This window comes from Austrofundulus limnaeus, unplaced genomic scaffold (assembly GCF_001266775.1).
Source record: "Austrofundulus limnaeus strain Quisiro unplaced genomic scaffold, Austrofundulus_limnaeus-1.0 Scaffold27, whole genome shotgun sequence".
NCBI lineage: Eukaryota > Metazoa > Chordata > Actinopteri > Cyprinodontiformes > Rivulidae > Austrofundulus > Austrofundulus limnaeus.
Window position 1 is genome coordinate 1529068 of NW_013952429.1, and position 13374 is coordinate 1542441.

The following is a 13374-nucleotide window of genomic DNA, read 5'->3' on the forward strand; positions in this document are numbered from 1 at the left end:
GTGTGTGTGTGTGTGTGTGTGTGTGTGTGTGTGTGTGTGTGTGTGTGTGTGTGTGTGTCAGTGTTAAACAGGTTTGGAAAGGAATGCAGGACTGGTGTAATCCAGTCTTGTTTAATTTTTGCTTTTGTCATCAAGTCAAAAGCCTGCAGGCTTGTGTGTTGTTGGGCCTCACAGCCCAGTCACAACTACACACACACATGCACGCACGCACGCACGCACACACACACACACACACACACACAAAATCTCATTTTAACAACAGGACAGCATTAGAGCAACAACAGCAAACCCAACTCTCAATAAAAAATAACACTTCCACCTACGATTCTTGCATGGAAATAACAGCGAGTTACAACAACTCGTTTTCCAGCTAAAAAGTTGATTTTCTKGCTGGTAAACTGCAATGTTTAAGTTTTTTTTTTGTAAGGTTTCCAGACACCTTCATAATGTGTTGCCAAGCAGCATAATGTTTAACTTCCCACCTTATAAATTATCTCARAAGACAAGCAAACAAAATTCCAGCTAACCATTGCAGACACTCATGATCCTTTAATCCACAGAAGGTCGAGATGCTTCCCACCTTAAAATGTGATCCAAACAAAAGGAAAKAATTTAAGAGACGTTAGCTAAATGACTCCAGTGCAACTGATTTAAGTCGCATGATTAAAGTCTTACTTGCAAAACAGAATGAAGGTGGTCAACATCCTCATTGCATGATTTAAGAGCTGCTTTCAGCATCACAAATGATATATCTTTTAGATCGTCTGAAGAAATGTGCTGGGATAGTGTGTACAGCCCTAACATAGTTGTTATTCTAAGAAAATATTATTTCTGTCAGTTCATTACCAAGTCGGTCTGCAATTCTGCTCAGTTGACACAGTGTGTCTCAAAAATCTGTGCTGCTACGTTTAACTCTCTGTTTGCTTGTGGACTTTGGGGAATATTTTCAATCCTTGTGGCTGCATTTCTTATTTTTTCCAAGAAGATGACGTTCAGCTGGAGATATTTTCCAAACTTGGATACAATTTTAAAATCTGGGGAGTCTAAAAACATCGTTTTTCAGAGTGTCAAAAATGAACAAAAACCTGTTTTTGTTTTGTTTCCTCATAAAAAGCTTTACGCCTTGCGCTGATTAAGTGAATGAGACAAAAGAGTAGAAAAGCAAACCATGTTTGGAGACTAGTTCAAGATACATGTTGGCAAATATTTCTCAAACCAACCACGGAACTGACTCATTTACATTTCTAAGATGCAGAGACCAGGGGCGGAGCCAGGGGGTGGCCATGGCCACCATAGACAAATCCTTGGCCACCCTGCTGTACACACCCCTTCCACAGTGAAACAACTTTTAGGGATGTAATAATCCTCCTGAACAACTGGTGGCAGTGTTTTACAGTTTGAAACATCACCAAGCTCTATCACTGAAGAAGAGTAATGACAAGACAGTGATGTTTTTCTTTATATACAGAACCTATGACTGTGTAATCTGACTTATGGTGTCAACTTTTGGACTTGTGGTGACAATTTTTTTATTTTTTTGTCACCATAACAGTGTCATTTTATGTTACGAAGGTGGCATGATGCTCTGTGTTTGGTTATGAGTAGACCTATCACTAAATCAGGAAAAGTGAAACACCCCTCTAAATTCACTAAATTTCATAGGGTAAAATTTATAATATTAGTTTTAAACATGCAGTAGGGTCATCATTATTTGGCACAATGGCATGTGTTACAATTAAAAATAAATCAATAAACAATATAAAATTAAAAACCTCGCCTAAAGTTATTGGATATGATAAACTGTGTTTCATTAATTACACTTATCTCAGATATAGCTGTGAGTTTAAAAAGAGGATGATGGAACTAGTTTAATGAAAAATCTGTCTCTGAAATAATTAAATCAAGTGTTAATTTAAGTAGGTAAAAATACACCAGAATGCAGGAAAGGGCATCTATTTCGTCCAGAATTTTCTGGGGGAGGGCCCCCCAGACCRCAGTGTGTCCCCCCACTTTTAAAATGGTTCTGATGCCCATGTTTATAAGGTACTCACTGCCTGAATAAGGACATAAGCAAATGACCAAAACACTAAGATCTGCAGAAACTTTCAAGTAAAATAATCATGTCATTTTCCTGGCCACCCCTGTGTGAGTAGTGGTCCCTTTCTGACCACCCCTAAGAAAAATGTCTGACTCCACCACTGGCAGAGACATCCAAATGTGAGCCCATGTTTTTTCCAAGTTACTGCCTTTAAAATTAAACAAAATTAATTAAAATGAGAATACCATATTGCTACTGTGTAAAGCAATGAAACACAGATGTGACTCATCTCTTTAGCTGTATGCCAGGCTAAAAGCATGCCTTTAAACAAGAAGATATATAAATCATTGCTCTGATGATAGAAAAAAAACAATGTTTATACTATCAATGCAACATTTCTGCCAGTTTTGCAGCTTCAACCAAAGCCACCATAAGTCCACAAAACAAGCCTGCTAATTTCAGAGAGGGATTTGGATTTGTTTTTGGCACGGAGTGCAATTCAACAACAGGTGAGTTTCTTCTGATTTTGTTGTGAACTGGCAGTGATAATGCCCGATTTACCACATAATTGACTAGAAAACAGCATCACATATTAGCTGCAGCTTTGGCAGGATGAGCAACATTGGCCAGATTCCCTGGCATCGCTCAATTGTGGGAGCATTTCTTTTCGGGACACAAAAGAGACCAAAAAATTGTGAGGTTTTACTGATGGTTTGTCTTCAATCAATTTGCAGAAAGATCAAAAGTTTCCCCTGCTTCTCACAGTGCATCCTTGTACCATGCCTTCTTCAGGTAAGTGATAGTATGTCAGTCAGTTCACATTTTTTTAGCAGTGAATTGGACACCATCACTGATCTGCGGCTACACGGCCACGTAAAGATCAAACAGGATACACTGTGTTTCACCAAATCTCTTTCCAAGTCATTACTGTTGTTAAACTGAGCTGCAGTGGGCTTTCTTTTAAAGCAGACAACACTGCTCAGAACAGTGTTTAGCGCTGCCGCCTCACAGCACATGCTTTCTCCATGCACAGGTGGGTTTTCTCTGGTTCCCGTCTGCACATCAAACCATAAAACCATGCATGTTACCATAGGTTGTCCCTAGGTGTGACTGAGAGTTCAAACAGTTAACAGATTAAAAAAAACAAATAGGGGCAACAACAAGGAGAAAAACTGAAAGGATTAGGATTGTTTGTTCCTACTCACAAGATTGCTATCTCAGGCATGTTTGGACACACACAGTGACATCATCAAAACACTCTGTCATAGGACATCTATGGGAAAAAATGTTGAATATGTCGAAATCAGTGGAGCCGAAAGAGTTTATTATCAGAAATACATGAAAGAGCGTAATCTAAGTGAATCAGTAAGTGTGTTCAAATGTTTGACTAAAGCTTTCTGTTTTGGTTCCATCCAAATATCAAACTAAGCATCCATCATCCTTTTTCTTTGGGTTACTCAAGGTCGCTTGGCTGAGGCAACACTTTCCAGCTCAATAGACTCTGAATTTTCCAAACTCTCTTGAAATCATGTCTGTGAACACCTCAAACAGGGTCAGAGTCCTCTTTATCTTACATTTCAAACCACTTACTGTAAATCAATCATTAAATATTGAGGCAAAGAAGAAGCTCTTTGCCAGTGTTTCCAAGTTGGTAGATGGTCCACATGACCAAGAACATGGTAACATTTTTGTGTTTGTTTCCTGTACTATATTTACCTTAAAGTGCCTGTGACATTAAATTTTTGTAACAAATATGAATGCATTTTTGGAAAGATAACATTGATAACAAAAAGTGTTCATGTTGCTGAGACATTCAGGTGCAGTAACTGTAAGTGATGTCAAAGGGCTACAACAACTTTCAACATAGACTGTACAGAAGGATCTGGTGTTTCTTCAGAATGTGAGTCGATATCAGTGAGAGATGAAAAAGAGTCAGAGTTCAAATAACATTGTTTCAATAAACAAAGACCAGAGTTTTTTTTAAAGAGTTCCCTTTTGATGTCACTTTGTTTCACTGGCTGAATAAAAAATACCAGTTATGTTACAAAATGGGTAAAATCATGTGTATTATGCCAAGTTTCTTAAATATAAAGATTATTTCGTTGACTTTTTGTATTGTCCCAGACACTTTAAGCGGTTGCATCTTTTTGAGCTTTTGATATTAGTTGAAACAAAGTAAATGCAAGACAATAAAGCAATTACCACTTTGGATTTTTCTTGCACCAGCAAAAAAAGCTACCAATTCACGTGACTTATCCATCTATTTTGTCCAGGTGTCTTTGTGCACACTCGGAATTCAGGAGCCCATTTTCTGTCTGGTCATAATAACAACCTGAAGCAATAACGACCTGGCCAACATCACATTAGGACTGAAGGTGTCAGGAGGAACTCTGRCATTATATCAACCAACAACATCACTTATGAGGCCAGGCTCCACAGCACGCACACGAACTGGAGAAACTCCACCCATTTAAACAGCACATTTTTGTATTTCAAAGAAGCTACCAGTCACAAAAAATAGCTGGTTTCCTTTTTCAACGCCACAGCCGAGGAAGAAGAAAAAAAATCTGTAACTCTAACATCTATCACACCGAGGATGGATGCATGAAGAAGAGGGCTGGAGGCGATGTGACAGACGAGGAATTTTCCTCCTGTTGAAAATTCGTCCATCACCAAGTTGGCCAAGCAAAGAAAACTGGTAGATTATCACTCCCTTGTCTCCCACCATTTTTATCTTTCTGTTTTATAATCTCCCCTTTGCCTTGTCTTATTCCCTGCTCCTTTCAACGTGATTTAAAAAAAGATAAAACTCTTTCTGATTAGTGATGCAGACAACCACACAGTTTCAGCGAATCCTCTGCTTTTAACAACTATCCCACCCACTCTGCTCCTCTCCGTGCCTTTTTGGTACACTGGGGAAATTCCTGCAGATTCTGATCAAAACTAAATTTTTGCAAACGCATTGATGGGTTTAGTTAGATATTATTTTAAACGCCTGACGACCAAAGCATCCCATTTCAGCAAGAGTGGTCGAAGGGCGGCCACAGTTTAAACTTTAACTTCTTTGAACGGGGACAATCTAAAAATCAAGACTCTTTCACCTGAAACAACTTCGCCTATTTGCAGTCCATCATGACAGAAAATAGGTTATCTACTCAGCATTGAGTCAAAACACATATACGCTTTAGAAAATAAACATTTAAGCATGATTGTAAGATGTTTCGCTGAAAAGCATGGCAAATGATTGGCAGAACGTACCCCTGCCTTTCACTGCAGAGCTTTAGGCTAAAATCATTTCATTGCATGTGCTGGTAATAAACTCTCAGCTGCTAACAAACCAAATTTTAGCTTCAACATCTGTAAAACTGTCCAAGTTAGGCAGGTATGTAAATTAGGTTGCCTCTAAAGGTTATTCAGTAGATGCATGCCTAATAAATAYTTTCAGAAATTCATTAAATTCCARTCAGTGAAGTATTTTGCTAACAGACACAGTTAACTCCAATAGTTCACAACTTGTGTTCAAAGTATTTGTTGAACTCTATTTATTTTTACAAAAAAAAAAACTCTCAGCTATTACACCTAATTTTAGCTCAATATCAAAACTAGTAAAGTTATTGATACTTTTATGTTCCTTACCTGTGGCAGCCATCTTGAACATTTTGAGAGTTTCATTAAAATGCTGATTGACAGAAGACTGATTGAATTAGTCACTATGATTACATCAGCACATATTTCTGAGATCCTGCCCCCGGCTTGCAACACAGTATTTTTTTTTAAATTTATTTATTTGCATGTGTTGACCTGATTGGTTTTATTAGAAATTTTGGGGTGTGTTTTTTTTATGTAAAGATGCAATTAACTCCTAAAAATAAAGCCATTATCTCAAACTACTGCAGAATCATAATAACCACACGCAGGAGAAGTCAAACGTGTAAGRCACGTTTTTATATGAACATAAAAGTTAGGGCAGATATTATAAGATTTATTCTTCTGCTGCCTTTCATTTTATTTGATTTTATTTTTGATTGCATGTCTTTTTGTTCTTTGCTGTGTACACAGTTGTTGCAAATAAAATGAACACGTTTCGAAATAAAATAAAATAAAAGTTTTTGACAGTGGATGTAACAGAGGTCAAACAGGACAGCAGCCGCCGGGGCTGACCTCCTCTGCCTGGCTCACCTCCAACACTTGGCTCAAGCTCAAAAGGTGTCAACCGATCACGTAGCTCCTCCAAAATTTAAACAATTCACGCGAAAACACTAAAGCCAAAACACGCACTTACCTGTTGATTCTTGCCCACTCGGCACGTCCAAAACGTAGCCCCAAAAATATAAAAACAGAAGAGCCCCGCCGATTTAAAAAAATAAAAAAAATAAATAAAATAAAATAAAAAAACAGCCGGGAGGTGAATAAAACTGATGTCCTTCCTCCAAATTAACGAGGACTTGCTAAAAATACGACACAGACCTGAAGCCTCCGCGGTGTTTTCCTCGCTCCCAGAATGACACGTGAACGCAACAGCGGGGCGACGAAACGGATCAAAGTTTCTTTGAAAAGTCCGACCAAAGTTAGCTTCAAACGCACACAGAGCCCGGTGGGAAGTGGGAGAGCGTCCTTCCTCTCCCCGTCTGAAAACCGTGTGAGGAGGTTACCTGACTCCGGTCATTACGGAGAGGAGAAGAGGCGAGGCCAGCCCTCCACACAGCGGCAGCAGCCTCGTGTTTCCTGTTGTTGTTGTTGTTGTTGTTGTTGTTGTCTGGAGCCACAGAGCTGCAAACACACAGCTTTTCCTCAGAAGAAGAAAGGTGATGTGCTGAGTCTGCAAACAATGTAAGTATTTTTATTTTTTATTTTTTTGGTTCCTAATTCAACTATTTATATCTTCATCTGTACCGCAGTCATCTTCACATCCTGTCCTGTTGGTGCCAATATTTCCAAATCAAACATCAAAGCAGCTCTCATTTGAAAGCCTCCCTGACAGCTTTGCATGTCACAAATCAATATTAAGCTTCTTCCACTCCATACCTGCAGCACCTCCTCCACCCATCACCCCGTTTTCCACTCCCTGTTGTTTTGGATGGTTAGTGCCTCCAGTCMTTGCAGCTTCACTTTTACACCTGTCTCCTCCTTATAGGTTCTTTCTGCTGACTTTAATTACATTTTTTCCTCTAGAGCAGTGGTTCCCAAACTTATCGTCTTCTGACCCACAAAATATCCATGGCAAAAACTTGTGACCCCAAATATTACTTGTCTGAGTACACGAACTCTGTAAATAACCCTTAAAACACAGGCTTTTTGACAATCTAAACACCTTGTACACACATATAAATACTTGTTTTTTACTTATTTTGTGTTTTTGTAATAGTTATAGAAAAAACATTACAGCAGCAATTATTTTATTACCCTTTAAATAGCTTTTTGCTGGAGTAGTCTATTAAAACTTAAAGCCCAACTTTGGGAACCAAASTGCAGTGGTTCCCAAACTTTTCAGCTTTTGACCCACAAAATAACAGTAGCAGAGACCTGAGCCCCCAACTATCTTCGGATGATAAACATTTATATCAGGTCAACAAAACATGAGCATAGTAACAATATTTTTTACACTACATTTATCAATTTTAAATACACTAACCTCACTCCTTTGTAACAACTAAGGCAAAAATGTAATTAATTCAGAAAATCTTTTCAGGACCCCACCTTGAAGTTTTGGGACCCCACTTTGGGTCCCGACCCCAACTTTGGGAAACACTGCTCTAGAGCATACCTCCACTTTGGAGGACTAAAACTGACATAATTAGAAATAAAAAAATAACAAATTAATGGACCAATAAATACATTCAAAATGCACCAATTAAATTTAAAAAAGTAGAACTTTGCCCCGTGTTTTGTAATTTAATTGACCATCATATGCTTTTATTCTGATTCTGCTTTTATTTCTGATTATGCCAGTTTTGGTCCTCCATAATCCACCTCTCCAGACTTTCTTCCACCTCTTCCTCCTCTCGATAGTCGATACAGATCTGCAAACATCACAGTCTCTGTGGACTTCTGTCAACCTGCAAGCAAGAGGAGGTGCAGAGCTGACTCTTTTAAGGTAACCCCGCCCTTGAATTGTTTATTAATAAAGAATATTACATTTGCTTTGCTATAATACCTTGTGTCACATTAATCAAGCATAAAAAAATCCACTTGTGTTCTTGATTGATTGTGTAACAATACTTCAATCCACATCAATATATTGATTAAATTATTAATGATTCAAGYACATTGAGGCAAAATGAAAACAAAGATCCAGATCGTCATCATATGCCTAATGTAGTTCGATATCACAGATGGGTATATGATATTGCATCATATCGAATACTTGTGAATTAAACTGAATCGAAATTCTATCATGACAGACAAGAAACGTTTCGTCATCCATATATCATCGATATATTGTATTGTGATAAAGCTGATGATTTACGCCCCGATAACTTTTGAGTGAGGATGTCTGACCAAAGCTTTTAAACGCTCAACTAAATAAATCTAGGCCAAACTATTTTGAAGAATCTTTCCTTGCAGCATACTCATATTTCATTTATATTACACTATATTTCCACTGTATTTCTCCCCTCTTAATTGCTTCTGTAACTTGGCCAAATGTGAGGTGTGAACCCCTTACGTACCAGTGGGACAAGTATCATATAGATGCTTGTTTTATCCACACAAATTGCAGTTTAGTTGACCTGTGATGTATCTTCTTTATAATCCTGTTTGGATGGAAATCTGATTAATGTTTTATGTCTGTGAGTCTCCATCTTGGCAATTTGAAGCAAAAAAAAGAAAAAAATCCTTGGCTGTGATCCACAGTGATAGTATCTAAAAAGAGCGTATCGTCAGACTCGGCCTACTTCTGATTCCCCAAGACATGAGCGAGACTTTACATGAGGCAGACTCTGGGAGCGTACAGACACTAATAGTGTTATTCAACAATATGAAAGTAGTCCCTGTGTTTTGTGTTTGTGTGGTGTTTGCAGGGGGAGGTGTTTGGTTGGATAGCAACCTTTCCCTTACAATTCACTGCACATGGGCTTTCATTCCTGTGTATTCATGCATACATATACCAGCACCTTCGAAAACACCACTCTTTGTTTGCATGGGTGTTTGTGTATGGCATTGTGTTGAAAGAGTACAGCTTGTGTCTCTGTGTTTGTGTGAATACGTGTGTTTGCGCTTGAATACAGTACACAAAGGGAGAGGGAATGGGATCAGTGGTTTTTGACTGGGAGGTATGCTGAGCTAAATGCGGCATATTATTAAGAGGCAATGTTGTCTTAGACAGGAACCARAGCGTGATGGCTGCAAATGGTAACTAAGAAAGARAAATGCCAGAGGCATGTATTAATGAGCTGAAATAAAACATGTCTAATTAGTTTGATACCAGTGTGGAAAACTGGTCTAGGTTAGGTCATGAAAACAATTGCTTAAAGCTGTTGGTGTAACTTTTACACATCCGGCTGATATGGAGGAAGAAACAGAACAAGAGAAAAGAGAGAAGGCAAGTTAAACTTATAATTCATTTTCTCCTCCAGGGATAAGTGTCAGGGGAAGTTGCTTTTATAAGTAAATTGCCCAACAAGTGTTTAAAACTTCACATTCAGAAAACAAAACCTTATTCTTGTTCACATCTGCGGAACTCAATGGTTGCTCCAGCATGACAATAATGATGCTTTGTGAATATGACGCTGACACAGAGCAGATTAATGGTGCAACAAAAGTTTCAGCTGCTGCGTATTTCTAGTGAATCAGGCCCTCAGGTGTGTATTTTTAAAACGTTTGAAAGTCTCATTTCTGCAACTACAGCACAATGCCCGTCCGTCCGTTTTCTGCCGCTTATCCAGGGTCAGGTCGCGGGGGCAGCAGCCTAAGCAGAGAGACCCAGACTTCCCTCTCTCCAGCCACTGGGGCCAGCTCATCTGGAGGAATCCCAAGGTGTTCCCAGACCAGCTGAGAAACAGTCCCTCCAGCGTGTCCTGGGTCTTCCTCTGGGCCTCCTCCCAGTGGGACATGCCTGGAACACCTCACCAGGGAGGCGTCCAGGAGGCATCTAACCAGATGCCCGAGTCACCTCAACTGGCTCCTCTCGACGTAGAGGAGCAGCAGCTCTACTCTGAGTCCCTCCTGGATGACTGAGCTTCTCACGCTATCTCTAAGGGAGAGCCCAGACACCCTGCGGAGGAAACTCATTTTGGCCTCTTGTATCCGCGATCTCGTTCTTTCAGTCACTACCCAAAGATTGTGACCATAGATCCGGGTAGGAACGTAGATTGACTGGTAAATCGAGAGCTTCGCCTTCTGGCTCAGCTCTCGCTTCACCACAACAGGTCGGTACAGCGCCCGCATCAGTGCAGATGCAACACCAATCCGCCTGTCGATCTCCCGCTCCATTCTTCCCTCATTCGTGAACAAGACCCCGAGATACTTAAACTCCCCCACTTGAGGCAGGACCTCCTCCCCAACCCGGAGGCGGCACGCTACCGGTTTCTGGCTCAAGACTATGATCCCAGATTTGGAGGCACTGATCCTCATCCTGGCCGCTTCATGCTCGGCTGCGAAGGTTCTGAAAGACAATCAACTGAGACCAAGATTAATTTCTGCCAAAGTGATGGTAAGGCCAAAGTGTGCAGAAAGAATGGAACTGCTGATGATCCAAAGCACACAAGCTCATGGTTACTTTTGCTCACCTAAAAATGCTGTGGTGTAATTCAAATTGGGATTAATCCTGAGTTGTTTCACAAATCTACATGTAAATACCAGGAAATGTCTTCAGTCTGCAAAAAAACAAAACAAAAAAAAAAAACAAGGGAATTTGACTTCCAATACATTTGAAGGGGACTGTATAACAGATTGTGCAGAATCTTTGTTTAAAAAATATTTCATTGGATCATTTATTTAGATAATTTATTTAGGGATTTACTCCATGACTCTAAAACTGAACTCATCCTTTACTATGAAAGAGATTCTGTAATAAAAAAAGAAGATTGTGCATCTCTGCAATGGGGCATAAAAAGTAAATGTCCTTTGGGAGGCTGTGAAAGACAAATATTAATGTAGCTACAGGCTGCAGTTGTCACCATGTCCTTGCAGCAACTGCTGTTGCATGAAAAAAGTTGTGTCACACAAATACGTATATTAAGCTTTGTTTTTTAGAGTGTTTTGCAACCAATCCAACTTTTTGTAGGGTTTAGAAAGCATTTCATGTTCAGCAGACTTGCAATTATTTTTTCTTTGTGTCCAACTTCAGCACACATTTTCCTCTCCGGACAGCTGTGAATCGCTGATATTAACTTTGTTTTGACAGAATATTTTCTGTGTTTCACATTGAGGCGTGTGAATTCAGTCGTTTGAGAACAAGGCCACGTTTCAGTGCCACTCGTTTCATCCACATTGTCCGTGCGCTTTTAAATGTGTAACTGTGTGGGCATTTCTGCATATGTGTGTTTTCTGGTTTCACACCGCGCTCCGTGAATGCAGCATGTTGCCATGGGAACTATGACATCTGTGACACCACGTGATTTTATCCATCATGCTCGGAGGAAAAAAGAAAAAAAAAAGAAAAAGCCACTTTGCCATGAGTGGTCTGCGGTCCCTCTCCAGCTGTGAGTGATTTGTTTGAGTGCAGAAGGAGGGTGGGCGGCTTTCATAATGCTGCTTCCTTACACATTTGGCTTCTGTTAGCGACAGTGATGTGTTTAGAAATTTGTCATCGTGAAAGCAAAGCCGTATATGTTTCCATATCTGAGCTTTCTCTTCAGGTTTCATTTTTCTTAAATGMACAAGTCTGTTAAAAGTCAGTTTCAATGAGATGGGATGGCCATGACATAAGCTTTTCTGGTTTCGGAGGACATAATCTGAATTTCCTAAGAGTGTAAATGAAAACAGTTGCCATTAAAAATTTTTATTATCTTTGAGATTTAGATCAAAAGCTTGATTCTGCTTTTTCTTCTGTTCCATATAGTTTTATGAGGGTAGAAAATGTGTGCAGGATCTTTCCTGGGGTCTACGAAAAGAAAAAAAAAGTATAAATTAAACAAATTAGCATAAAATATTCTTTTAATAAATGCTACCATTTTTTTCAAAATTGAGTTCCGTAGAGCTGTTTGCAGCAGTCAGTATCTTACTTGCAATAAGTAGCAGTCAGAGAAATATAAGTTTGTATAATCAGAAATGCTGTTTTGTACAACTGCAGTTTAAAAATAAATCAAGCTAACGCTATTCTGAAACACTTAGTGTCTTCACATTTTCATGACATGGTTATGTATGATTTATCCATCAATATTAATATTTACATTGATGACTGATTATTACAGTAATAGCTACAGTTACTCTCCAACTCAAACCTTATGTTTTGCAGTTTCATGCCAGAGATAACGCCTTGTTTTGTGTTGGTAAAAATTCTCTTTATAACTGTCTCCACTCAGAGCAGATGTCAGCTCAAAACCCAAGTGAAAACTTATCTCTGATTCGCCAAACTGATCTGATTGCTGTGTGCTGCCGGTAAGATACTGATTACTAACAACTTTCAGAACTCTATAAATTCAAACTCTCTCTTTGTGTAAATCCCAGTAAAGTTGAACAAAATAAACTTGAATAAATACAAATTCCATCCTTTTTTGTGAAAGTGAGGTTCTCATTTCTTTGCAGTCCTGTTCTAACCAGTGCTGAAGTCCACAGCAAGTATAGACCTGTGCCCGAGTGCCTTTGATAGTTTCCCTTTCAGTGCAATGGTCAAACGTGTTTAAACATTGACCCAAAAGACTCCATCGCTTTTTGCACCGAAACACACAGTTCTTTTGCTTTTGCTGCAGTCCTGTGTAATGAAGTGATTCACGTACAGTACAAGGACTCCTCCAAACCTCTAAATCCTGCTGGTGAGCTTGTACCAGAAGGCCTGTGACCTACATGAGGGACATGTGTGTGCTGTATCCCACTTTTCTGCTTGACAATACATCATTAACCCACTTCTGGCTGCTGAGAACCGCGGTCCCAGCTCACCTGAGCTCGCTCGTGTGGCGTATGGAGACCAGGTGCTGCACGAACCCACAACACTGATCAGAAAATACAGAACTCGTTCTGCCCAGGCTTTCCTGTCCTCTCGTAATCACACACATGCACGCACACCAGCACACACAGCCTTAAACTCACTCTGACAGAGCGCAGTGTCTCCTTGTATCAAAGTGGTTTCCAAGGGTACTAAAGTGCACAGTGTCTACCATTTTAGGCACAGTTTTTCTCCAGCCTCTGACACACACACACACACACACACACACACACACACACACACACACACACAC

The 13374-nt window shown here is 39.6% G+C and overlaps 2 protein-coding genes across 4 annotated transcripts in view; one reads left to right on the forward strand and one right to left on the reverse strand.

Moving 5' to 3' along the window:
- palm3 (paralemmin 3) overlaps window positions 1-6765 on the reverse strand; it is a 31339-nt gene extending 24574 nt beyond the window's left edge. For 2 of the 3 annotated variants that reach the window (XM_014004912.1, XM_014004910.1), the window contains exon 1: window positions 6321-6684. The gene's annotated coding sequence lies outside the window, so the exon portion shown is untranslated. The other variant, XM_014004911.1, reaches the window with a different exon arrangement.
- Window positions 6766-6769: 4 nt separating this feature from the next.
- Window positions 6770-13374, forward strand: part of plppr2b (phospholipid phosphatase related 2b) — a gene marked incomplete at its 3' end in the record, with an annotated part of 56487 nt that continues 49882 nt past the window's right edge. The window contains 2 exon segments of the mRNA XM_014004914.1: window positions 6770-6868; window positions 7988-8132.